Source organism: Pinus tabuliformis, chromosome 7 (genome assembly GCF_031772625.1).
Source record: "Pinus tabuliformis cultivar Carrire ecotype Pingquan chromosome 7, CPIR1, whole genome shotgun sequence".
Taxonomy (NCBI): Eukaryota; Viridiplantae; Streptophyta; class Pinopsida; order Pinales; family Pinaceae; genus Pinus; species Pinus tabuliformis.
The window spans coordinates 1,555,075,403-1,555,102,645 of record NC_142293.1 but is presented as its reverse complement, the minus strand read 5'-3'; positions in this window follow the sequence as shown (position 1 = coordinate 1,555,102,645).

Here is a 27,243-nt window from a genome sequence, read left to right as displayed (position 1 = left end):
CTTAAATATTACAATAATTTTAGACAAATTTATTATCATAGTAGAAGACAAAATACCGCTATAAGTTACCATGACCATCTATTTCTAAACGAATACTAGTAATACAAAACTGTAAAATGAATTCATATGTTTTTAACATGACAATAAGATGACAAACTACCCTTTAATATCTAGAACCTTGACAAAATTTTAAAACTCTTTTAATTCTAATAGATCTTTAAATTTAAAAGTAAGACATATATAAATCACTACTCTTTTAATTAAAAAAAAAGAAAAGAAAAAACTTTATAATAAAAAATGTAACTTATGTAAACCACCTCACACCTTAATAGTGAAAATTCAAAAAATAAAATTATTCAAACAATATCCATGGATAAGCTTAAATTAACATTACATGACTTGGGAACCAAATTTAAAAAGGGATGAAAGAATTTGATATGGGAATTTATTGTTTCTTTTATGAATTCCACATACACAAACAATTTGTGCAACTGTTATTACTAAGAGGAATAATAGCCACCTTGAGAAAAGGAGTACAAGTTTGTTGAAAATGCAACAAGAAATTCTCAATTTAATTTTGCCTTAAATAAATTGGGAAAATTCGAATTTCCGCATCAGTAGACAACTTGGATGTAGTTAACCTCTGTGACATGGCCTGTGTCACCCATTTTACTCAATAAATTTGAGTTGGAGGTAGAGTTCAATTAAGCATGTATGAATATTAATTTGTAGCAATCAAAGTCAATTATCTCAAGTTGTTTTTAGTTAAAATAGTTTCAACTTTTGGAGGAACTAGTGGAAGGTCAGTTGTGAAATCGAACTTCAGTCAAACTCAATGATCATCCAATTATTTGATCAATAATCCCAAATTAGCTAGTACATTTACAGAATTCGAGTTCCCCAGCCATGGTGCAGATTCCAAGGAATTGCAACATAAGTTGTAGACTAATATTGAGTGTATAGGTGTTGCATGTAGTCAAATGATCAACCTTGGGAATTGCACAATCAATTTTGGAGAAATTCCTAAATAATATGGGCCTAATTCCTTAAGTAATTTCACAAGGAAATAGGAACTCAAGAAAAGGACGAAATCGACTAATTTTGGGTCATATCTTCTCAGTGAGCAGAGAGATAGGTTATTCACTTGCAATTTTTGTTTAGTTGAGTGAAGAAATTGTAATACATCTCTATTCATCTTATTAATGCAAGAGGGAATTGGGTTTTTAGCAGTTTGCTTTCACCGGGAAAAATACTCTTTACATGTGTGTGATTTCTTATTGCATGTCTGAGATTTTTGTTTTAAATTGTGAATTAACTTCTACGGAGTAGTAGAGTAGGTTTGTGTCTCATGATTTTGATTAAAAATTCATGACTAGTTGTAAATATACACTATAATTTATACATGGTATCAGAACAAGATTCAGATTAGAACATGAATTTTGAAGTTTTTTCTCAGGAGGTTTGAATTTGGAGTTCATTGCAACATGATCTCTTCAGAGATAAGAAGATGGCCTTCAATGGACTAAGGATAGATTATTGCTTGGAAGGAACCTCTAACTATGTTGCATAGAAGGATGACATGGAGGTCATATTGGATGAAAATGGATTACTAGGATACTTCAAGACAAAACCTTGCTTAGTGGATGAAATATGTAGACAATTTGAGGGGAATAATCTCAGACGAAGTACGATATCACATTGTCTCAAATATCCACCAAAAATAAACTATGTTCGCACTGTGGAAAGAACATAGAGAATTGTTCAAGAATAATAATGACCACAGGAAGCTAGCGCTCATGGATAAAATTTGAAGTATCAAGATGTAGAAAAATGACACTATTCCACAATATTTGAGCAAGTTCACACAATGTTGTGATGAAGTCGACAAGGTTGGTGTTAATGTTTCTGAAGAAAACTTGGTAAGCCTAGCCCTTTTGGACGTTACCGAGGGTTGGCATAACTATTGAGATTCAGTGAATGGGTGGGAGAAACTACTGAATTGGGAGCTCTTATGGTCTCATTTGGTATAGGAGGAAATAAGGCAGAATACAAGAAATGAGAACACATCCAAGGGTGACAATAAAGAAAAATTTGCATTGGATAGAAAGGAAAATAAGGGAAAGGGAATAAATATCAATCCAAACTAGAATCTAGTCAAAGGGGCAAGAAGAAATATTTTTCCAAAATTAAATGTTTCCATTACCATGAATTCAAGAACTATGCCACAAAGTGTCCACATAAAAAGGTAAGGTAGAAGACCTCATAAGGAGCAACATGTGAAGTGTTGACATCATTGATCAAGCTTGAATTTACCCTCATTACATGCTTGGCCATCATAATGATGGCGAGTGTGTGGCACTTTGACTTAGGTGCATCGTTCCACGTGACAATGTGTAGATATCGTTTCACTGACCTAGAGGAAAAATACTTGCATATGCACATTGAGATGGGGGTCAACGAAAGGTATAACATGACGAGGATTGGTATAGTCACCTTTCAGAGTGAGTCAGGCTCCCCCCATAGGCTCAAGGATCTCATGTTCATTTTGAGGCTAAAGAAAGGTCGCATCTTTGTTGTAGTTTTGGAAGACCATTGTTATGATATAATCTTTGTAAAAGAAAAAGCATTCTTGAGGCACATAGCCATGGGATAGGTGTTGGCCCCTAATTTTTACCTTTTTCACCATGCACATTCCACCATTCTATCATCCCTTACCTCCATATCCTCATCATATTCATCATATTTTGGCCTATTTTTTCACATTAAGGTAAAATAATTACGTCTTTTAATTTTTAGAATTTTTAGTAAAAATAGGGTATTAAAAATTATTTTTGAATCATAATTTTCTGTAATGGATCCATTTAAGTCGTATGTGTAGGACACCTGGACACAAATTGAATATAGATTCAAGAAGTACAGGAACCAATGATGAACATAATCCTATTGGCACACTCCAAATGAGTGAGAACAAGCCCAATCAAAGTTGGTCAAACTTCACGAGTCAGTCATGAAATCCCCTGATTTAGGGGCAGTTTTGTGATTTTTTGGAAACTTCTCATATTTTGTGTAACAAACGGCTGAATTCTACCCTAGTAGGTGGCATAAAAATCTCATTTGTTGTTACAACCATTATAGTTGATTTAGTTACACTTTTACCCTATTTAAGCAAAACAAATAAACAATTATGGACATATATATATTATTATTATTGTGACTTCTCTATTCCTAAATATAATTTGAAGAACTTTCCTTCTATTTCTTGTTGTGATTTATGATCTACGGTACCTAGTAGTCTTTAGGTGTACTAAGAAAATATGGAGGGCCCCCATTCTAATCTAATTACACTGCATTGTAATTGTTGTGCATAATTGTTAATATCTTAGATTGCTGAATATTCCCATTACAATTTCTTGTCAATAATTTTTGATTCAATTCATTTTATGTTATATCCATTTATATTTTTGAATTGATTTCCTTTCAGTAATTGGATTAAGTAAGGAAGGACAACCCAAACATCTAAGTTAGATCCTCTTCCTTGTGAGCTAAGAATTGAATTGGAAATTGTATTTATGCATTTAATCTTTACTGCTTTGTTAATTTAATTGTGTTATGCTTTATGGTGGAATTGGTTTTGCTGGAATATGAATGATGAGGAAGGACAACCAGGACTTATAATTTAGATCCTCTTCCTTGTTGGCTATAATCCACATAAAATATTTTCACATTTTCTTTTAGATTAGAATTTCAATGCTTTCTTTACAATCAATAATTTACATTTGTAATATGCATTTCCAATATTTCATTTAAACAAATACTTCCTATATTAGTTAAATATAAGTTCCATATACCTTGTTGTGCTTCTAAGTTTACCAACCCGCATTGATATTAAAACAGATGCTCTAATTCAACTGCATAAATTAGATTGACATTTTTGGCATCGTTGCTGGGGAAGCACACGTAGATAGAGCTAGTTAGGAAGATTGTTTAGAAAACATATAAAGAAAAACAAAAAAAAACAAAAAAAGTAAAAAAAAACACTTTTCATTATGGTTCTTCATGCTTAGACATAGAAATTAGAAATATAGATCCCCAAAACGAAACCTGCAATCACTAACAAAACTCATTAACTACAAAATCCGTTTGCAAAACAAATATCTCCAAAACATGATGCTAAAGAATACGTTTAGAGAAGGAGGGTATGCCACCACAAGGATCTTCTCAAATCCTTGTGCACAATTTAGAGTGGTAAATAGGGATGAATCTTCATTTCAAAAGATAGAAGAGGAACAAAGCATCCATGAAGAGGATCCACAAGAAGAGAATCTATAAGCTTCTAATAGTTATATTTGTAATGAGATCAATGAGTTATGGATGACGTGCAATGAAATTCAAACAATAGGACTAACAATTGAAGGAAATATAGAATATGTATCACAAGATCCCTTGTGCATTAATGATTTTGAACAAGTTCCACAAGAATAACTTTGTGTTGTGATAATTAAGGAGAATAAAAGAATTAAAGATCACACTCAAACTTGTTTTAAACTAGTCATTATGCCACAACACCACTCCATTTTTCAAAATTCCTTAGCATCAATCCTCTATGATCAACTAATTTTTCATGTCCAATCATTCATTAAGGTATATTTTTCAAACTTGGATGTCAGTCTACTTATGATCTTGTTACACAAATGGTTGCATTAGAAATTCTCTTATACTTGAGAGAATGACTTATTTTTCTAAAATAGAGTAGAATAGAATAGAATAAATAAATGAATAAGTAGAATGAGTTCAAAAAAACACTTTTGGTTCAAACTCCCATCAACAATTCTCCAAATCATTGTTCAATATTCATTTGGAAGGATTTCATGGAAAAATGCAGTACGAACAATCCTATTTTGGGTAACCATATAGGATCATTTTTAAAGCATGTTTTTAAACAAGGTGTCTCTTGAAATCTAGTTTTTAAATCCATTTTCAAAATTTTAATTTGGATCACAAATCAAAATGATATGATCAAAATAAACACTAAATCTCAAGAGAAATTTTTGGGACAGAGTTAGTACAACATAGATTTAAGGGGTGTAATGAAAACATTTTTACGCGATATGTATATAGAATATAGCCCTTGGAATATATTTTCGAAATCAATTTAAATCACCTCAATCCAGCATCATATGAAAATTTATGCTCAAAATACTAATTACTTGTTGAAAATGCTGCATGGTGACAAATTTAGGCCCTTATTATTCATTGGCATATCTCACATATCAAATAATCTCCTTTTCAAAACATATTTCTAAGGGAGATATATATGCAAATATAGTTTATGAAACAATTTTAACCATCCCATTTGAAGGCCAGGTGAAAACTTTATGCCACATTTAGTATCTACATGTCTTAAAATCAACATAGTGAAACTTTGCCTCACAGGTCTGTTCATCAGCAATTTTGTGATAGAAAACCTAGGTATTTTAAAAACTTGGTTCTACTAGAAAGAAAAAATAAATCTAATTTAATATCCAAGTGGAATCAGATCAATTTGAACTTTTAAAAAAATGTTACACTCCAAATAATGACTGTTGGTCTAGTAAAATATACACAAGCAACTCTATCAAACATGGTACTCCTCATCATTTTTAGCATATCATTTTAAACCATTTTGAAAACCTATTTATACTAGAAGTATCCATATGAATTCACTTAAACTAGCTTTTGAATCACTCTAATTGGACATAAAAGAAAATATTTTCTGAACAAAATATCGCTAGAATGTTTAGGTTAGCCATCATTCCTCAAGGGGTAAACAAATGAATTTTCTTTGTATATCATCTTTGGAATCATTTTTAAGCCCTTATTATAATTATTTTACAAATTTCTTGGATTAAGAGAGGCTCTACTCCTCTCTTTCTCCATCATATGATATTTAATTGCAGGGAAGTGCTATTTTTTTGGAGGTCCAAGGAAGATTTGAGGATTCAACTCCATGGATGAAGGGCTTTCAAAGACAATATTTAAAAATTGATATATAAGAATATGAAATGAAAATATTCAATTCAAAGAAAAGTGGATTCACCTGATGTTGAATTCATCCAGTGAAACCCAAAACTCATGAAGCTTGCTTTCATTTGCTGACCAGCAACGCCAACAAACCTACAAGATGGATTGAGATCAAGGAAAAATACATGAAGACAATTAGAATAAGAATAAGGCACTCTCTATGCCATCACAAGTCACATCCATTTCCAAAGAATCATTTCATAAGCTATATTGTTCATGATATCATCCATTATCCATATTGTATGTTAAGCTCCACGATCATGCATGTTGAAGTCCAGATCTATTATCTATCTATCTATCCATCTACTACTAGATCATGACTTCAACCTATCTTATTTTCATAAGCTTTCCATACTTCCCTACTCCATTATACATCACCTCCATTAAAAAAAATGTCAAAAATAATAAAGAGGTTTTGTTGTGAAAATCCAGTTTCCTCGCACAATGAAAACCTAAATTCATATTAGAAAACCAAGATAAATTGCCAATATGAATCTAAAAATGGTTCTAGTTTATTTCATTATTTCAGATAGATTCTCTATTTTACTATGACAATAAACTATGTCATCTCATTCTTTGAAAGAGGAATCATCTAGTTCAAAGACTTGGGGACAAGTCTTAGAATAAGAAAGGGGGAAACAAATGCGTTGGTTTCATTACTAAAATGTCTTGTTATCATTTTCATTTGAAGCTTTTTTATCCTTCTTTTTTCAGAATGAAGATATTCAAGCATGTAGATACTTAATACGGAATATGAAGATACTTCAACTTCAACATTCAAAGCTATAAGAGGAGACTTCATGAAAATTCACAAAGGGACCTGAATTTTTAATATTTACGAAGGGACCTGAGTTTGTAGTATTTACAGAGGGACCTGAACATGAGAAGAATTTACAGAGGGACCTGAACTCAGTTCAAGAGTGCCATTTAATAAACGTAGAAGCTCCGAGAGGCAAAAAAGGTTCATAAAAAGAGTAGAAGGAAGCCCAGTTCTACAACTGAGAAGCAGAAAGAGAAATGAAGGAGAAATGCAGCACAACACTACGGCTAAAAATCTCAGGTAGGAAGTGTAAAGCCCATAATTGAAATCCATTTTATAAGTGCAGTCAATAATGGAATTGATTCAAACCAAGGTGAAATTTTTTAGGGTTTGGAGTGTTGAGGAAATCCTAATGAGTTACGTGAAAAACTATGATTTTCATTAACCAAAACTCTGAGATTGATCTGTGAGATACAAATCCCCAGAATCAACTGAAATTATCAGTGTTCGAGTTCGAATAGGAGCGGAGGTTAGTTAAGTTGTTTAAAAAACAAATTGGCTATCACCATAGATAAAAAATACAATTTTTAAGAGCATCATTGGCAGCCTAAAATTGAGTTTGAGACTCCAATTTACAGTGTTGATAGCGGAAAAGACGAGCTCTAAAATTTATGAACATAGTGTGAGCCAAAACAGAACTCAAGTTTCATTGTTGGTGAGCGAAGTTGGTGTTAACGTTGTGAGATGTATGAGCGCTTCCAGAAATCAATTTCAGTGATGGAGTTAAACAATTTGTGGTAAAAAAAAAATGTAATTTCCATGCGCAGAAGACTATAAGCAACACCATCTTTTCCATAAATCGATTTCAGTGCTAGAGTTAGACTATTGGTGGCAAAAATAAATGCAAATTTACAACAAACATAAGACTGTAGGTGACATAATTTTTATAAAAATTGATTTCAAAAATACAGAGCCTTATCTTTGTGAACAAGCAGCAGTTACATAGTTAGTATTTCAGACTTAAAATTTGATATTCCAGCAAGGGGTTTCTCCTCATCTTCCTGGGTATTCAATAGTCAAGGGTTTCTCCTTATCTTGTAGACAATATTCTGATCAGAGCTCTGGTAAGTAAACCTTTTTGTTATTAATTTTTTTTTCTTCAAATACATCTACAAGCTAAATCTTTCTGCATACAACAAAATAATTTTCTATGTTATTTAAGACTACAAAAGAAGTTCTCCTCTTTAAAACACATTCATTGATTTTTCCCATGATATTATTCACTATTGAAGGTTATTTAAATTGGTACAAAGACCAAAAAATGAAAGAAAAGAGCCATCCATACTTCATTATGGGAAGAAGAATTGAGCCCATAGGATTTCAAATAAAAAATTGGAATAAAGAGACTATAGAGAAGCTCTATCAAGCAGGCTTATTAGATTTCCTTAGGAGATTTAATGGGTATAATGGAAAAGTGATAGATATGTTTGTATCTAACTATGATAATGATAAAACCATGGTAGGAGGCATCCTTGTTCCAATCACACTAGAGTACCTTTCTCAAGCCACAAATCTATCAATGGCATGGGAGGAATATTATAAAGGGAAACATTTTAAAGAGAAGGGATGGACTTACTTTTTAGAAAATCAAAGGAAAGGAACAGTTGATAAAACCAAAGGGATTCCAAGGGAATTGTTAAGAGAACCATGGGCAGAGCTAGTTCTTATTATTAAAAAATACTTCACTTGAGGAAGGTATAACATAGTACATCTATATCATATTAAATCCCTCCAGCATATAAAATGTGAATGTAAATTAAACCTCCCTTATTTCTTTTCTAGAAGTTTAGTGAAAATGGTTGAAGGAGTGAAAATAAAAGGTGGAGGAAAGGAAAATAGATACTCCCATGAAGGATTAATAAAAATCCTTATTGAATATCAATTGAAAAACAAAGGAGAGACATGGAAAAACTTCTTATATAAGAATCATTTTGTAGAATTTAAGAAGGAACATGAGCTAGTTGGAAATGAGGAAGCACTTGAGCAGTTACATCTTTCTATATATGTCATGCATTCACCATTATAACGAAGAACTGGATGTAATAAAAAACAAGAGGGCATAAGCATAGACAAAGATATATCTTTCATATATTTTCTAAAGCAGTCAAAGAAAAATATGAACAAGGAATCTTCTAAGAAAGACCAAGACATTGAGGTATAAATTCTGGAAGAGATACGTCTTGGCATACTTCAATAACCACACCAATAACTTATTGAGAGGTTAGAAAGAGAAGCACAAGAAAAACTTAGGGAGATGGAAAAATATTCTTGGAATGAGGAAGTTGAGAGAGAAGAATCATATTCTTTCTCCACATACTTAAAGAGGATTGAAAGGATTTCCGAAGAGGTTCATGGTGAACCATTGGAAAGTCATAAAGAAGAAAATTTCAAAAAATTGGAGGAATAAGCCACAAACCACAAGGTAACTAAAATTATGGAAAAACATCTCAACAAAGAAAATGAAATGTACAAGGAGAAAAATAAAAAGGTTGTTAAAGAAAACAAGAGGTTGAAGAAGAAACAGAAGAAATTAGAAACACAAAACATCCTCATTTCAAAAATAGGCATACAAGTGGCTAAAAGAAAAAAAAAGAATGGTAGTAGAAATATGAAAAGAAGATAGCGAAGAGTGAAATCTACAAAGAAAAGGAAAGAGAGAAAAAAGCTACTTACATCCTTTTACAATAATCTTAGATAGAGGCATATACATCAGGAGGAAGGTCCACAGGTAGAACATCATGGAGATTATCATGCAGAGGCAGGAGATCAAAAAGAGAAAGACAAGCATGAGGAAATGCTTGTAGATGAGTATGGGGGAGATGTTGGCCCCTAATTTTCACCTTTTTCACCTTGCATATTCCACCATTATATCATTCCTTACCTCCATATCATGATCATATTTTTCATATTTTTTCCACTTTTATCACATCAAGGTAAAATAATCATGTCTTTTAATTTTTAGAATTTTTAGTAAAGAAATGGGTATTAAAAATTATTTTTGGCTAAAACATAATTTCCTGTAATGGCTCCATTGAATTCGTATGTGCAGGACACCTAGGAACAATATGAAGATAGATACAAGAAGTACATGAAACAAGGATGAAAAAAATCCTATTGGAATACTCCAAATGAGTAAGAACAAGCTTGATCAAAGCTGGTCAAATTTGACGAGTCACTCAGGAAATTCCTGATTTAGGGCAGTTTTGTGATTTTGTGGGAACTTCTGATATTTTGTACAGAAAAGGAATGAATTAGACCCTAGTAGGTGGAATAGGACTCTCTTTGTTTGTTACAACCATTATAGCTAATTTAGTTATACTTTTAACCTATTTAAGAACAACAATTAAACAACTATGGACACACACACACACACATATATATATTATTGTGACTTTTGTATTCCTGAATATAATCTGAAGAACTTGCCTTATATTTCTTGTTATGATTGATGTGGGATGTGATTTATGATCTATTGCAGCTAGTAGTCTTTAAATGTACCAAGCAAAGGTGGAGGGCCCCCATTCTAAGCTAAGTACATTGCATTGTAATTGTTGTGCATAATTGTTAATATCATAGTTTGTTGAATATTTTGTTACAATTTCTTGTGAACATTTTTCAAGTCAATTCATGTCATAGCCATTTATATTTTTGAAGTGACTTACTTTCATTAATTGGTTTAAGTAAGGAAGGACAACCTAGACATCTAAGTTAGATCATCTTCTTTGTGAGCTAAGAATTTAATTGGAAATTGTGTTTATGCATTTGATATTTACTTATTTCTTAATTTAATTGTGTTATGCTTTATGGTGGAATTGGTTTTGTTGGAATAGAAATGATGAGGAAGGACAAAAAGTTTAGAGCCTCTTCCTTGTTGACTATACTCCACATAAAATCTTTGCACATTTTCTTTTAGATCAAAATTTCAATGCCTTTTTACAATCAATAATTTACTTTTGTAATATGTATTTCCATTATTTTCATCTAAAAAAATACTTCATACATTAGTTAAACCTAAGTTCCATATACTTTGGCGTGCTTCTAAGTTAATTAAAACTGATTGATATTAAAATAAATGCTCTAATTCAACTCCATAAATTAGACTAACAATAGGTGAAGCAGATTAGGGTTCACGTGAAGAACCTATATAAGCTAGGTGTGGAAGAATGTGATGCATTAAGCAAAAAGGTAGAGAAGGTGAAGAGCCATGATGTTCATGAAACTTGGCACAAAATACTTGGCCATTTGCATCATGGTGCCTTGAAGATTATGCAAAAGATAACCACAAGACTTCACAGAGGGGAATTCGAGCAGCAGGATGGATGTGAAGGATTTACTTTATGGAAGTACACAAAATCCACATTCCAGGATCGGTACAACAAAGCACATGAAATCCTTGACATGATCCACTTTGATGTCTATGGACCTTTCTCGACAACCTCCACTGCTAGACACAAATATTTTGTCATTTTTGTGGATGAATTCTCACGAAAGTGTTGAATCTTCTTCATATTGAAGACAAATGAGACATTCTCCAAGGTTGTAGAATTCAAGGCATTGTTTAAGAAAGAAACACAAAAGAAGGTGAAATCTCTCAGGAACGATAATGGAGGTGAGTATGTGTTGAATGAATTTAAAAACAATTGTGAAAAATAAGGCATTTGACAAGAGTTGACAAAGCCCCATAGCTGACAATAGAAGGAGGTGGTTGAGAGAAAGAACTGTAGCATTGTGGCAGTAGCGAGGGTGAAGTTTCATGACCAAGGCCTACCTCTACATTTTTGGTCTGAGCCATGCAACACAACTGTCTATTTGTAGAACCGAAGTCTTCATCAGATTCTGGGCATGACTACACCATAGGCGGCTTTCTTAGGGGGAAAATCGGATGTATTGCACTTCAGGATTTTGAAACGTATGTTTACTGCCATGTCTCCAAAGAATAAAGGAAAAAGCTAGAGCCAATAACATAATTGGGGGTATTTGTGGGCTGCAAAAAACTCCCCACAACTATTGTGTGTACTTTCCATCCATTAGAATGACAGGTCTGTAAAGGGATGTAAAATTTGATGAGGAGAAAGCGACGTTGTGCTCTCTTGAGAGGGAGATTCAAATCCCACCAAAAACAGAGCTTTTAGATCTAAAGGAGGAACCCAAGAAGTTGTGGAGCAGCAAAAAAAATTAGGAGCAGAGAGTGGAGACAACCACTCAAGCAAAAACATCCATAGAAGGTAATAAAAGAATGACGGAAGCTAAGCGACTTGTGCACGATGTGAGGGAGAAGGTGGGTGCTCCTTCAAATCAGCACAAGTAGAGAAGGTCACCTGATTGGTACACTGCCTACATGGATCTAATGACTAAGCTTATAGATATTGAGCGATCCTCTTTTGAGGAAGAAGTAGAGAAACCTGTATGGGTTGATGCAATGACAGAGGAATATGAATCCATTGTATATAAAATTGTTTGGGAATTTGTCCCATGACCAACAGATACATTAGTTGTGGGTTTTAGATGGGTCTTCGAGGTGAAGTAGGAAGCAGTCGGAAGCATAGAGAAGTATAAGGCCATATTTGTTTCCAAGGGGTATTCTCAAGTTGAGGGAATTGACAATGAGGAGAATTTTTTTTCTTGTAGCAAGGTTCTCATCCATTAAATCAATTCTTGCTATGGATCCACATATGGGGTGGAAGGCCCATGAGATGGATGTAAAAATAACATTCCTCAATGGATTTATTAAGGAGGTGTACATCGAGAAACCAGAAAGACTTTAGGCTTTTAATCAAGAGTCTCATGCGTGTAGACTCAAGGAATAATTGTATGGTCTCAAACAAGCACCTTGTTCTTGGTACACTAGGATCGATAGTTATCTCACCGTTTTAGGCTTCAACAAAAGTGAGGTAGATGAAAAAATCTATCATATATTTGTAAGAGGTTTATCATTATTGTCTTACATTTTTATTATTTAATCTTAATTGGTTATCGTTAGCTGATCAGATCTTATAAGCAGGACTTTGCAAGGGAGTTTGAAATGAAAGACATGGGTCTCATGCCCTACCTCCTCAACTTGGAATTATTTCAAGGTGATGGGGTACTATTTGTCTTTGAAGAAAAGTATGCAAATGAGATACTACAAATATTCTACATGGAGAGTTGCTAATCCATGGAGACACCTCGAGTGACCAAATGGAGAAAGGAGGATGCCAGTTCAAGTGAGGAAGAGGATGCTACTCTCTATTGGAAGCTAGTGGGTTCACTGATGTATCTTATGAACATATCACTAGATATGTGCTATGTAGTCAACTAGCTGAGCCAAGTTATGGTTAGATCAACCAAATTATTTTGGAAGGAAACTAAGCATGTTTTACAGTACCATATAGGCACTACCTAGTTTAGACTATGGTATAAATGAACATAGGGAGTAAAGTAGCATAGTTTCACATATGCAGATTGGGAAGGAAGCCCTTGAGACCAAAAGAGTACATTAGGTGGAATTTTCAGTGTTGAGTCCCCAATTATTTCTTGGTACAACAAGAAGCAAAGATGTGTGGTGCTCAGCTTGGCAGAAGCAAAATACATGAATGAAAGTCAACCAAAATGTGAGGCAATCTAGATGAGAAAGATACTTGTTAGATTATTGGTCAGATGATGGATCCAACTATGATATACTATGATAATCAGAGTTGAATCAAGCTCTCTAAGAATCCTAGTTTTCATGATCGATCCAAGAATATAAATATTCAGTATCACCATTTACGAAATTGTGTGCAGAGGCGGATAATGTTGTTACAATACATTCTGACAAAGGAATAAGATGCCAACTTTTTGACAAAGGCCTTGTGAAGAGGGAAGTTCAAATTCTACAGATGAATGATAAAGGTAGATGATAATCCCTTTTGTGCTGAGAAGGAGTGTTGAAAAATGCAACAAGAAATTCTCAATTTGATTTTGCCTTGATTAAATTGAGAAAATTTTAATTTCCACATCAATAGACAACTTGGATGCAAATAACTTGTGTGACATGGCGTGTGTCACCCAGTTTACTCAGTAAATTCGAGTTGGAGGAGTTAGATTTCAGTTAAGCATGTGTGATTTCTAATTTGTACCAATAAAAGTCAATCGTCTCAAGTTTTTTTCAGTTAAACTAGTTCCAACTTTAGGAGGAAATAGTGGAAGGTCAGTTGTGTAGAGGGACTTCAGTCAAACTCAGTGACCATGCAATAACTAATCAATCAACCCAAAATAGCTAGTGCACGTAGACAATTCAAGTTCCACAGCTATGGTGGCGATCCAAAGGTAGTGTAACATCAGTTGTAGACCAGTCTTGAGTGTACAGGTGCTGCATGTAGTTAGATGATAAACCTTCGGAATTGTGCAATCCATTTTGGAGAAACTCCTAAATAATAGGGGTGTAAGTGCTGAAGGAACTGCGCAAGTAAATAGGAGCTCAAAAAAAGGAAACAATTGACCAAGTCTAGGATAGACCTTCTGAGTGAGAAGAAAGATAGGTTATTCACTTGTAGGTTGTGCTTAGTTTAGCAAAGCAATTGTAAGATATCTGTATTCATTAGATTAATGCAAACATGCACTAGGGTTTTTAGCATGTTCCTTTCTCGAAGGAAAAATACTATTTTCATGTGTGTGATTTCTTATTTCATGTCTAATATTTTTGTTCTAAATTATGAATTAACTTCCAATGAGCAATAGGGTAGGTTTGTGTCTTGTGATTTTTATAAAAACTTCATGAGCAATTGCAAATCTACACCATAATTTCTACAAAGTTGACAATTCTAACCAGTCAATAAACCAACTATGAATACTTTTACAAATATAAATATAGTAAAGATTCTAGATTATCGCTGCATTTTAGAGTCAAATTAAAACAATTTCCATCTTCACAAAATTCATTTATAAAATCAAATATTATTTTTTATTTTCATTAATTTAATCCATCGAAAAAGGCAATTAATTAGGTTCATTTTTATATAATCGCTCTTTCCACTATCATATTTATAAGTTATCACATTTCCAATATATCGAATACAAGTATCGCCTTGAATGTCGCATCTTCCTACACACGAAAAAGTACGAAAAATGTTACAATAATGAAAGATTAACTATCAATACAATTGACTAAGACTATTTATCTCCCTACATCAGAGATATTATAAAATCATTAGTAATTTTTTTTTTAACCCAAACTAATTTTGGAAGTATTTATTATTATAGTTTATATTTAGTTTTTATTTGATGTTACTAAAATTATGTACGTTTGTGAAAACACCATCAAGTAATAAGAAATAAATTCTCATTTTTAAATATAAATAACAATTTAATTGAAAATCCACAAAAATATCTTAATTGTTAATTCAACAAATTTATTAACGAGAGAAAAAATTAAATTACCAAATTCAAATTACAGAAAATAATTCAATTTGTGCGTATGAAATTGGTAAAGATTTCCATGAAAGACCCAGGAATATTGTTATAAGGTTTACATTGAACATAAATCAATACATTGATCTAGAGATAGTGCTAGCATCACTAAGCTAAGGTACATGCCTATACAAAATGATTAGGACATTAACATATCAAAATCTCATTCACACCTCTACTTCAAATTATGGCATTTTAGTAAAATTGTGCATCAAAAAGAGTTTAGAAAACCAAACATAGTATCTAAACATCTATATTCCATTAAGGTATGAACATAACATTTTAGCTCTTTATTATACTAATATTGCTTAACATTCACTATCACATTTTGAAAGTTCCCCAACACAATTATTAAGATGAATCCTATATTTTTCAAGGCATCAAAGAAAAACTACATGAAAACATGAGGCTTCAAAAGCCCAATTATTTTGGACTAAGTTACTTCTATTGTGCAAGTATAACTACCATTATAAGTTAACACAACTATCTATTTCTATAGGAAAACTATCCACCTAAAAATGAAGGTCAAATTTATAGTTTAACAACAAAATGATGCAATCACAATCTCTTTTATAACTAGGGTTCTAGTATAGCTTTAAAGATCTCTTAATATTTCAAAATCAAACGTGAAATGTCACTAATCAAAACAAACTTGCATCTCTTTTATTCCTAAAAAAATAACAATCAGGGACGTAGAAACTAATAGTGAAACATCCAAATCAATCATTAGTTAATATTCATCGATGTGTTTACTAAAATGCCCCTTTATCTAAGACACAAGAAAAAACAAAGATGAATGAATGAAGGATTGGTAATAATTATGTTTTCTTTTACTATACCTTAATTCCATAGATAACTATAGCATAGAACTATTGCAATAAGTTATCAATATTACCTACCTTTAAAGGAATATTAGCCAATAGAAAATAAGTTCATAGTTTTATCCTAACCTTTAAACTATTACGGATATTCCACTCAAATAGTTTACGAGAGTGGATCATGTAATATTGTACAATCTTAGATTATCTAGGTTATTTTTCCTTAGATTCTAGATTAATTAATTATTATATTTGTTGAAGTTTATAAAATAGATAAAATAAGATATGGAAATAATTTCAATTCTCAATCTATGAAACATAAATATTCTATTGAATTCCATACTATTTAAGGAATCAAAATATACTTGGGAACCACTAACTCTTAAACATTACAACAATTTAAGTGAATTTATTATCATATTAGAAGCCTAAATACCACTATAAGGTATCATGTGTTGGATTTTTACACTCACCTCATCAGAATTGATCACGTGGACTAGCTGCCTCTCCAAGATCCACCTGGGACCACTTAAAAAGGTAATGATAATGGTTTGGAAGTTTACTAATTCCTGCGGGTTTTGGTGTAATGGAAAGCCTAACATGGTATCAGAGCCCTAGGCCCACTTAAAAAAGTAATGATAATGGTTTGAAAGTTTACTAATACTTGAGGGTTTTGGTGTAGAAAACCTAACACCATGACTATATATTTCTAGATGAATATTAGCCCTCAAAAATATAAATTAAATTTTTTTATTTTTAAAATAAAAATAGCACAACAAAATACCCTTTAATAATAAAAATCTTAACCGCCTTTTAAAACTCTTTTAATTCTAATAAAACTTTAAAATTAAAATTAAAATCTATATAAACCACTACTCTCTTAATTTTAAAATGTTATTAAAATTAAAAATGAAACTTATGTAAACCACCTCATACCTTAATAATGAAAATTAAAAAAAAAAAAAACCAAAAAGAATTCCATTAACATTATCTAATTTGGGAATTTTAAAAAAATACGAATGAATATGCTATGGTAATTTATCGTTGCTTTTACCAACTCCACACACATAAACACTTTGTGCAAAATGCTATGTAGAGAAGCTAAAATTTTTAATGGGTCAATGATGCAACTATGAATACTTCTACAAACAGAAATGTATACTTTTACAAACAGAAATGCAGTAAGGCTTCTAGATTATCGCTGCATTCTAGAGTCAAATTAAAACACTTTCCATCATCAATTCGCATGACAAAAGTCATTTAGAAAATCAAATATAGTTTTTTATTTTCTTTATTTTAATCCACGGAAAAATGAATTAATCAGGTTTGTTTTTATTTAATCATCCTTCGCACTATCACTACTCATAAAATAAAAATAAATTTACAAAACTTTAAATTTGAGAAAAAATACAAAAAAAATAATAATGGAGAATTAAGTATCAATACAATTTACTAAGATTATTTATCGCCTCTTTAAGACCTAATTAATTTTGGAAATATTTATCATTATAATTTATATTTAATTCTTATTTGGGGTTATTAGAATTATCTACATCTTTGAAAATACTATTTACCAAATAAATAAAAAAAATAACATTAAAAAATAATTATAAAATTTATATTATAAATAATAATTCACTTTGTGTATATAATATTGGTAAACATTTTCAAGAAAAACTAAAGAATATTTTCATAAGGTGTCCATTAAACATAACTCACTATATTTATCTAGAAATATTGGTTGCATTAAACTAGAGGATATCCCTACACAAAATGATTAAGACATTAACATATAAAAATCTTATTCACATCTCTACATAAAATTAGGGCCTTTTTGGTAAAACGTCACATCAAAAGAGTTTAGAAAGTCAAACATAGTATTTAAACACTATACTCAAGGCATGAACATGAGTTTTTAGCTCTTTTCTTTTCTGATATGGCTTAACATTGACTATCACATTTCGAAACATGCCAAACAAAAGTATTATGATGAATAGTATATTTTTCAAGGCATCAAAGAAATGCTAATTGAAAACATGAGGCTTCAAAAGCCCAATTATTTTGGACAAAGATACTACTATTGTGGAGGTATAGCTACTGTTAAGACTATCCATTTCTAGAGAAAAATAATCCAACCAAAAATGAAGGTAAAATTTATATTTTAACAATGAAATGATTGTACCACAATATCTTTTGTAACTAGGGTTCTAGTATAGCTTATGGACCTCTTTGTATTTCAAAATCAAATGTGAAATTCCACTAACGGAAAAAAAAACTTGTGGCTCTTTGATTCCTAAAAAAATAACAATCATGCATGTAGAAGCTAATAGTGAAATCTCAAATCAATCATTGGTTAATATCTATAGATATGTTTACAACAATGCCCCCATATCTAAGACCTAAGCAAAAACCAAATATGAATGAATGAAGGATTGGTAACAATTATGTTTTCTTTTACTATCTCTTAATCTCATAGATAACTATAGCATAGAACTATTGCAATAAGTTATCAATATTACCTACATTCAAAAGAATACTAGTAAATAAAAATAAGTGCATAGTTTTATCCTAACCTTTAAACTATCTGAATGGAGGCTTTATTAGACTATCTAGATTAATTCTTCTTAGATTCTAGATTAATTTATTTTTAACTTTGTTCAAATTTATGAAATAACTAAAAGATGATATGGAATGAAAATATTTTCTCAAGCTATGAAGCATAAATATTCTATTGAAATCCATACCCTTTAAAAAAACCAAGTATCACTAGGAACCAATGTATCACTAAGAATCAATAATACTTAAATATTGCAACAATTTTAAAGAAATTTATTATCATAATAGAAATCTTACTGCCGCTTAAAACTATCATGACCATCTATTTCTAAATAAATACTAGTCATAAAAAATAAAAAATAAATACATATATTTTTAACATGACAATAACACAATGAAATACCTTTTAATAACTAGAACCTTAATAGACTTTTAAAACATTTTTTAATTCTAATAAGGCATTAAAATAAAAAATGAAACTGATGTAAACCACTTCACACCCTAAAAACGAAAATTCAAAAACAAATATTCAAACAATGTCCATCGATAAGTTTCATTAACATTACCTAATTTTGGTACCAAATTTAAAAGGAGATGAATGAATATACTATGGGAATTCATGGTTGCTTTTACCAATTCCATTTACATAAACAATTTGTGCACAATGTTATTACTAAGAGGAATAATAGCCACCCAAGTTGACATTTTTAACTAGTTAATTATCCAACTATGAATATTATGAATATTTTTACAAATAATAAGGCTCCTAGATTATCGTTGCATTTTAAAGTCAAATGAAAACACTTTCCATATCCAATTCGTATGACAAAATCCATTTACAAAATAAAATGTAGTTTTTTATTTATAATATTTTAATCGATGGAAAAAGTAGTTAATTAGGTTTATTAGCGAATAGGTGTATATATTTCAATTTTAGGTGGAAGTAGGTTGGTTGATTTTTTTTATAAATACAATTCGAGTAGCAAGATTAAATCTGAGGTGAATATGCCGGGAAGTAGGTTGGTTGACTTTTTTATAATTATAATTTCAGGAGTGAGATTAAATATTAGATGAATATGCCATGCCGTGAATATGATTCGTCTAAGTTATCTATATAGACAACTTTGCGACGAGAGAGTGTGCAAAAAAAAGGTTACATGTTATTTTTTTAATTGAAATTTGGTTGGGCCATTCCATCTTGCCATCAATAACGTGGCGCTTGAGGACATTTAAAAGACATGAAGGCATTCAGATGATGGCGCAAACGTACCCATGTAATCTGAAATGTTACATGTTTTTTTTAATTGAAATTCGATCAGCACGTTCCCTCTTGAGGAGATCTAAAAGTCGTGAAGGCATATAGATGAGGGCAGAAACGTGCCCATGTTATCTGAAATGGCATGGCTAGGGTTTGTTAGAAAATAGAGAGATATGAAAATAGAGATATGAGAGAGCCATTGATTGCACACAACAAATCATACTTGACTTAATTATTGATCACTACGTGTAGAAATATATAGTGCATAACACACCGACTTAGACACATCTATATCATGACTTTAACTCATTACATGGGAATCAACAATTTCTAGATTGACACTTGGTAACTCACAATGACAACTACACATTACATAGAAACATTACTTCTAACACTCTCCCTTAATGCTTACGTGGAAAACACGTATTACAACAAAAATATGATATATGTCTCACTAGTCTTCATCAACACTCACATCCACTCTGTAATCTCGCAAACACTGTTCTTTCTTCACCACTACATCTCTGAGTTATCACTTGACCTCCATTTAAAACATAACTACCTCTGACCATCATTGATGGACTTTGCAGAATTGATGCTTTTCAAATCCCTGGAGCACAATGGGATAGTCTCGATATTGAACCATCCTATGGACATACCTCCATCTATTGAACACATGGTATTCCACTGTGTTCCTCAATTATCTAGGAAGGCAGTCTGAGTATCGAATGTATCGTGAAGTCAATTATACAAGGTTACCTCTTAAACACATTATCAAATTAACATGTAAGCTGATGTTTCTAGCTCCACACTACGCCACCAGTTTATAACAGATTATATACTAGCAATTGCACCAAAAGTTGCAAAGAAAATGCCGTAAAGCATAAATTGGAGAAGCGTCATTGTATATTACCATGATATTAATAGCCCAATGTCTACTATATATATATATATATATATATATATTCCACTTAAAATTTCTAAGACCATGAAATCTATATTCTAATTTTCAATCAAGAGAGCTAAAGGAAGAATGTGGTATGTATGCTTGTTCTTGTATTTAATATTGTGATGTCATGACATATGGTTTCATGTAACATGGATCAGGCATGATCGAAAGGAAAAAGGATCTCCCAATGAAGGAAGCCGTAGATGTAAAGGAGGATACTTTCTGAGAAAGAAGGAATGACATGAAAGAGGAAAGTGATGGATGACCAAACCCTACATATGAAGAAATTGATGACATTGAGGTCTTACATCATCAGTCAACTAGGAGAACCTATAAAGTACTGATGATAGAGTCCCTCGGTGAGAGGGAGCTTTGGGAGGTTCCTATGAGTAAAGGAACTTGAGTAAGTTTCTGAGTAAAAATACTTGGAAGTCATCCCTGGTTAAGAGGGAGAGTTAGACATGACGTTCTTGTCTTCAGTTTGGAAGAAAGAATGGAGGATTGTGTAATAATCTAGCATCTGACACTCCTTGAGGATGTGGTAGGGCATCCAAGACAAGAGTGGGTAAGAGGGTTGATACTCTTGAGGGCTGGGAACCCAAGATGAGAATATTCCTAGTAGGGCATACTCAGAGAACACCCTGGTGGGTATGACCCTAAGAGAGACAATGATGATGCGTGTAAGAAAGCTAAATACGTTGTGTTCTTGTCTGTTTTGTTTCGATAGTAGTTTGAATCACACACTAATAATAATATGGTGATTAAGAACTTCACAAATTTTTATCATGAACAAGAAGAATCTCTCACTAATTCCTCAACGCCCTAGATTCTTCAACACAACCTTCATATTCTTGGGGTCCAATGGGTCTTTTACAGATCTAAGGGAGCTTCGGATGGTATTTAAAGGCCTGAAGGTTGAAGCCCCCTTATGCTTCATTAGGATCCTTGCAATCTTGTCAGTTTAAGATATTTCTACAAAGTTTTAGATATTTGACATTTTTGTAACTTGGTATATGAATGATAATTGAGAAATTTGACTTAAAATGTCAGTAAAACCTCCTATAACCCATAAAACCAAAAGTGATATGATAGGTAGTGTTACAAACTATATCCCTAGAATCACATTGAAATTTGACTGCATTATTTTAATTAGTATAGTTTAACTATTAGACCCTTTTATCATTTTTTAACTATCTAATCTACACAATCTAAGGGTTCAAAAATACAATTCAAATAACAAAAAACACATACAATCTCACCCAATATAAATATAACTTTGCATATATATACAACACTTTGATTTTTAATATTTTTTTTCAAATGAATTAATTTATATAATAAATAAAAGCCAACTTCTCCCCTTTTTACTAAATTAAATTATCAATCGATCAATTAAGATATAATTTATTAAATTATAAATCAATCAATTAAGATATAATTTAACCATATTGTAGTGTTACAAATTATATCCCTAGAACCCCATTGAAATTTGTTTTCTTAAATTTTGAAAAAAAAAAACTTTTTATAATTAGACTGCGTTATTTTAATTAGTATAGTTTTACTATTGAACATTTTTATCATTTTTTAGCTATCTAATTTACACAATCTAAGGGTTCGAAAATACAATTAAAATAACAAAAAAAAACATACAATATCACCCAATATAAATATAACTTTGCATATATATATATATATATATAGATATAGATATAGATATATATATATATATATATATATATATATATATATATATATATATATATATATATATATATATATAGCTATCTAATTTACACAATCTAAGGGTTCGAAAATACAATTAAAATAACAAAAAAAACATACAATATCACCCAATATAAATATAAATGAATCAATTTCTATAATAAAGGCCAACTTCTCTGCTTTTTACTAAATTAAATTATCAATCAATCAATTAAGTTATAATTTAATGATATTGTAGTGTTACAAATTATATCCCTAGAATCTCATTGAAATTTGTCTTCTTAAATTTTGGAAAAAAATAAAAACTTGTTATAATAAGACTGCACTATTTTAATTAGTATAGTTTAACTATTGAACCTTTTTATCATTTTTTAGCTATCTAATCTACACAATCTAAGGGTTCAAAAATACAATCCAAATAACAAAAAAAACATACAATCTCACTCAATATAAATATAACTTTGCACACACACACACACACACACACATATATATATATACACCACTTTGATTTTTAATTTTCTTAATTCAAATAAATCAATTTATATAATAATTAAAAGCCAATTTCTCCGCTTTTTACTAAATTAAATTATCAATCAATCAACTAAGATATAATTTAACCATATTAAAAATCTACAAAATACTTGTAATATTAAACCAATAAAAATAATTGTTTAAAGTGTTGAACTCATTTATGTATTCAAAAATACAATTCAAATGACAAAAAACATACAATCTCACTCAATAAAAATATAATTTTACACATATATACACCATTTTAATTTTTAATTTTCTTAATTCAAATAAATCAATTTATATAAAATATAAAAACCACATTCTCCACTTTTTATTAAATTAAATTATTAATCAATCAATTAAATTACACAGGTTTACCCATCATGAAATTTTCATGTAGCTGGTAATGTGAAAGTGAACTTGAACTTCGAGTCATATATATGTAAATACTGCCATAGACAAAAGAAAAAAATGTTTGCATTGGGTTTTTCTGTACATATTATTCTAGGGGAACATAATTATGCACTTAGTTATGTACGTTGTCGTACACTATCATGTAACACTGTCAGGATATTTTTGACATTTTGTTAGAACTATATTTATGTTTAATCTTTTCATGTTGTTAACTCTAGCTTGACCTTTGATCATTGTCATTCACTGCCACAACCATGTCATTCCTAATCAAATAACCAAGGCAGCTTTTAAAAATAAGCTACACAAATTAGAGATGCAAATTAATAACAAATACCCAAAAGAACAAGAAGCAACCATTCAGTAGAATATAACTGTGCAATGTTGTAAATGGCCTAGAACTTTTCCTGTATTTTGATTATATGTGAAAATGTTGTAAATGACCTAGCATTTTCCTATATTTTGGTTATAGGTGAGCGCAAAGAATCCTTTTGATCTGATTTAAACTAACAGCTTGTTGAAGATATTAAGAATAAAAAAATAAAAAACCTGTATCAATTACATCATCAACATGTGAGTGAGTTAATTTCAACTACAGTGGTCTCATGGATTAAGAATTTATCACTGATATAACATTGATTTATTTTTGCACTTTAAAATAGATTTCATTGTTTCTAATTTCTAAACCCAAATGTTGTAAAAATTATTGATTTCAACACTAAACAACATCCAGAAATGGACGTTCAATGCATGAAAGAAAATGCTGAAAAAGATTTAGAATGCCAACGCTGAAACCTAATCCTTGATTTAAATGGACCATGAAAAAATAACTAGCAAGTATAACCGTGAAAAGTTTTAGCTTCTGCACAATAGGTTGAACTCACAACCCCGACAGTATTTTAGACCTAAACCAAGAATTAATACCTTACCAACTTCTCACATCATATTGATCAGCAGTTTCACATGAAAATTCTTAAGATACATAGGACAATTTGCAGGTTTCCTTCAATTTCTTTTTATAATGAAAGAGAGGACAATTGCTTAAACAATAAAAATGAAATTATTATATAAATAATAACTAGAAAAAGGGTTCTGATATCAATCCTTTCTGGTAAAAAATATATACTCAAAATATACTTAGTTTTGTAATTTATGAACTCTCAAACATAATTTGGAAATAGATCTCTGTTTTGTTTTGAATTTTTTGAGAGAATTCTCTTCCCTACAAAAATAAGTTACTGAATGCGACTTCTCTTCCCTACAAAAATAAGTTACTGAATGCGACTTCTCTTCCCTACAAAAATAAGTTACTGAATGTGACTTCTCTTCCCTACAAAAATAAGTCACTGAATGCGACTTCTCTTCCCTACAAAAATAAGTCACTGAATGCGACTTCTCTTCCCTACAAAAACAAGTTACTGAATGCCAAATTCCAGCCAAAAATCTGGCATTTCACACAAATTCAATTGAAAAGCCTCAAATGATATGCTTTTGGTCGACATAGTGATCCAACATCGAGGTTTCACATTTCTATCATAATTAAAAACTGGTCGTTGAGACCATGAATACAATCCTACATTATTTTCATAATGTCTCAAAATATGCTTCAATTTTCTATCACTGAAACAATAATGTACTGCACATTCCATTTTACATGGGATTTAACCAAAAAGTAGGTAGCCCAAATGTAAAAATTAAGCCATCCATTGGGGTTTTCTTTCTTGCTCTCGTCTGCCCCACCTGAATCGCATGTCAAAAAGGGGTAAGGGACAGTGTAAGCCCTGTGCAACTCTAGTAGAACAGAAACCCATCAGGCCTAGCACCTAAGAAGAAGAAAGTTTGTGTTATGTGGTGAAACCTCGACCCTAAGGTGTGTTTATCAAAATAACTTCTAAAAAGGAAGAAAATAGATATTGCATCAAACTAGAGCCTTGTAAGTTTTGTTCTGATATGTTAACCTACAGACAATTTACTGATTAAAATTTTAAGCATGAGGTTGTCCTCTCTTTTCATTCTTTTTCTTGCATAGTTTGCCCTAAATTCCTGAGATGGTGATCCTATATTTGTGATATTATTACATTTTTGATAAGTTTGACCATCATTTTCAAGAAAATGAAATATTGAGAGAATTCATCCTTACCAGCTCGTTGAGAAACCCATTTTGGAACCTAGCCTCTGACTCTATCTTCTGAGCTATCTAGAAGTTGATGAAAATAATACAAAAGGCCAAGATTACCTTCACAAACTATTTCGAAAATTACAGAGCAATTTCATTACAGAACTCAATACAAGATCCCTTTATTGGGGTTTGTAGACAAATAAGGGTTAACAAATATGGGATGCATGGCCTACATTTTTGAGTTGGGAAACCTTACGATGCAATCCATCAATCTCTTCGTCCAAGTCCCCATGAATGGATAGACCCACAACTGCAATTGTTCGCTATGGCGATTCGATTTCCTGCTCAGCCCCTCTCTACAAAAAACAATCAATATCACTGCACACATATCTCCATGAAATTGATAAAATAGCAATGGGCATGCTCAATTGAAAAAATTGAAAGGAAAATGATGGAATGGTACCTTGATCAGAAGGGTAGAATTCCCTTTGGGCACAGATGCCATCAACAAAAAGTTTATTCTACAGTTTGAAAGGAAAAAATGTATGGGTTTCCAAAATGAGTCTATGGGAGGAATGCCACCATTGAAATCAAACTCCCAATAATTTTAAAGGGAATGTTTCAAAATATGGCATTACATAACAAAAAGATTCTGCTACTACCGGCATTCCTGTGCAGGTAAAGAAGGCAGCCACCAGTGGTTGTGTCCATTCAGGAAATAATGGCATCTTTTCTCCACATTCTTTTTCATGTGACCAGCTTTATGCAGAGAAAAGGGGAAGCGTTGAGAAAATGGGATGGGTATACTGCCATCTCTTCTCCACATTCTTTTTCATGTGGCCAGCTTTACGCAGAAAAAACGGGAAGCGTTCAGAAAATGGGCTGCGCCTATGGGAAGCAGTTGTGGTGGTGAGGTTAGGGTTCATGCACTATGCGCTGGCTAGTTGAAGCAGTTGTGGTGGTGATGAGATCTAATCGTTAAATTTTTTTGAATCGTCTAACAATTGATTAAAGGGTGTTAAAGGTGATAGAGTAGCATTTCAGGGGAGTGTTTCTGAGAGGGAAATGCCTTACGACATAAAAATCAAATTAGTGATATGTTCTTATGTAATTGTATGCGTCCAGAACCACCAATTTGAAAATATTTTAGTATATTCTATGATTGGTTCTTCATTTGATTTTTCACATTATAACATCAGAACATATTACAACTTACATAACAAACTTATAAACAAACACACAATCAATCTTATATTCATATCACCATTAATATCTCGACCTTCAATAGAAGTCTGCAAGATCAATTGAAATAGATATCTCTACCTCCAATCAATTTTGATTTAAGAGTTGAAATGGATTTTGGAACTTCTAGCCCAATGTAAATACTTAAATCTCAACAAATTGATCCAATTGGAAAATTTGAATTTGGCACCCTTTACTCACAAAGACAATTTCTACACATAAGAAAAGACTCGGTCCCTAAGAACAAAACTTTTCCTCTGTTGATGTTATATCTCTAAGAAATGACAATAAAATTCAGATCTGAATTTATCTGCAGGGAAAGATAGTTGATTTCTAAAGGAGAAA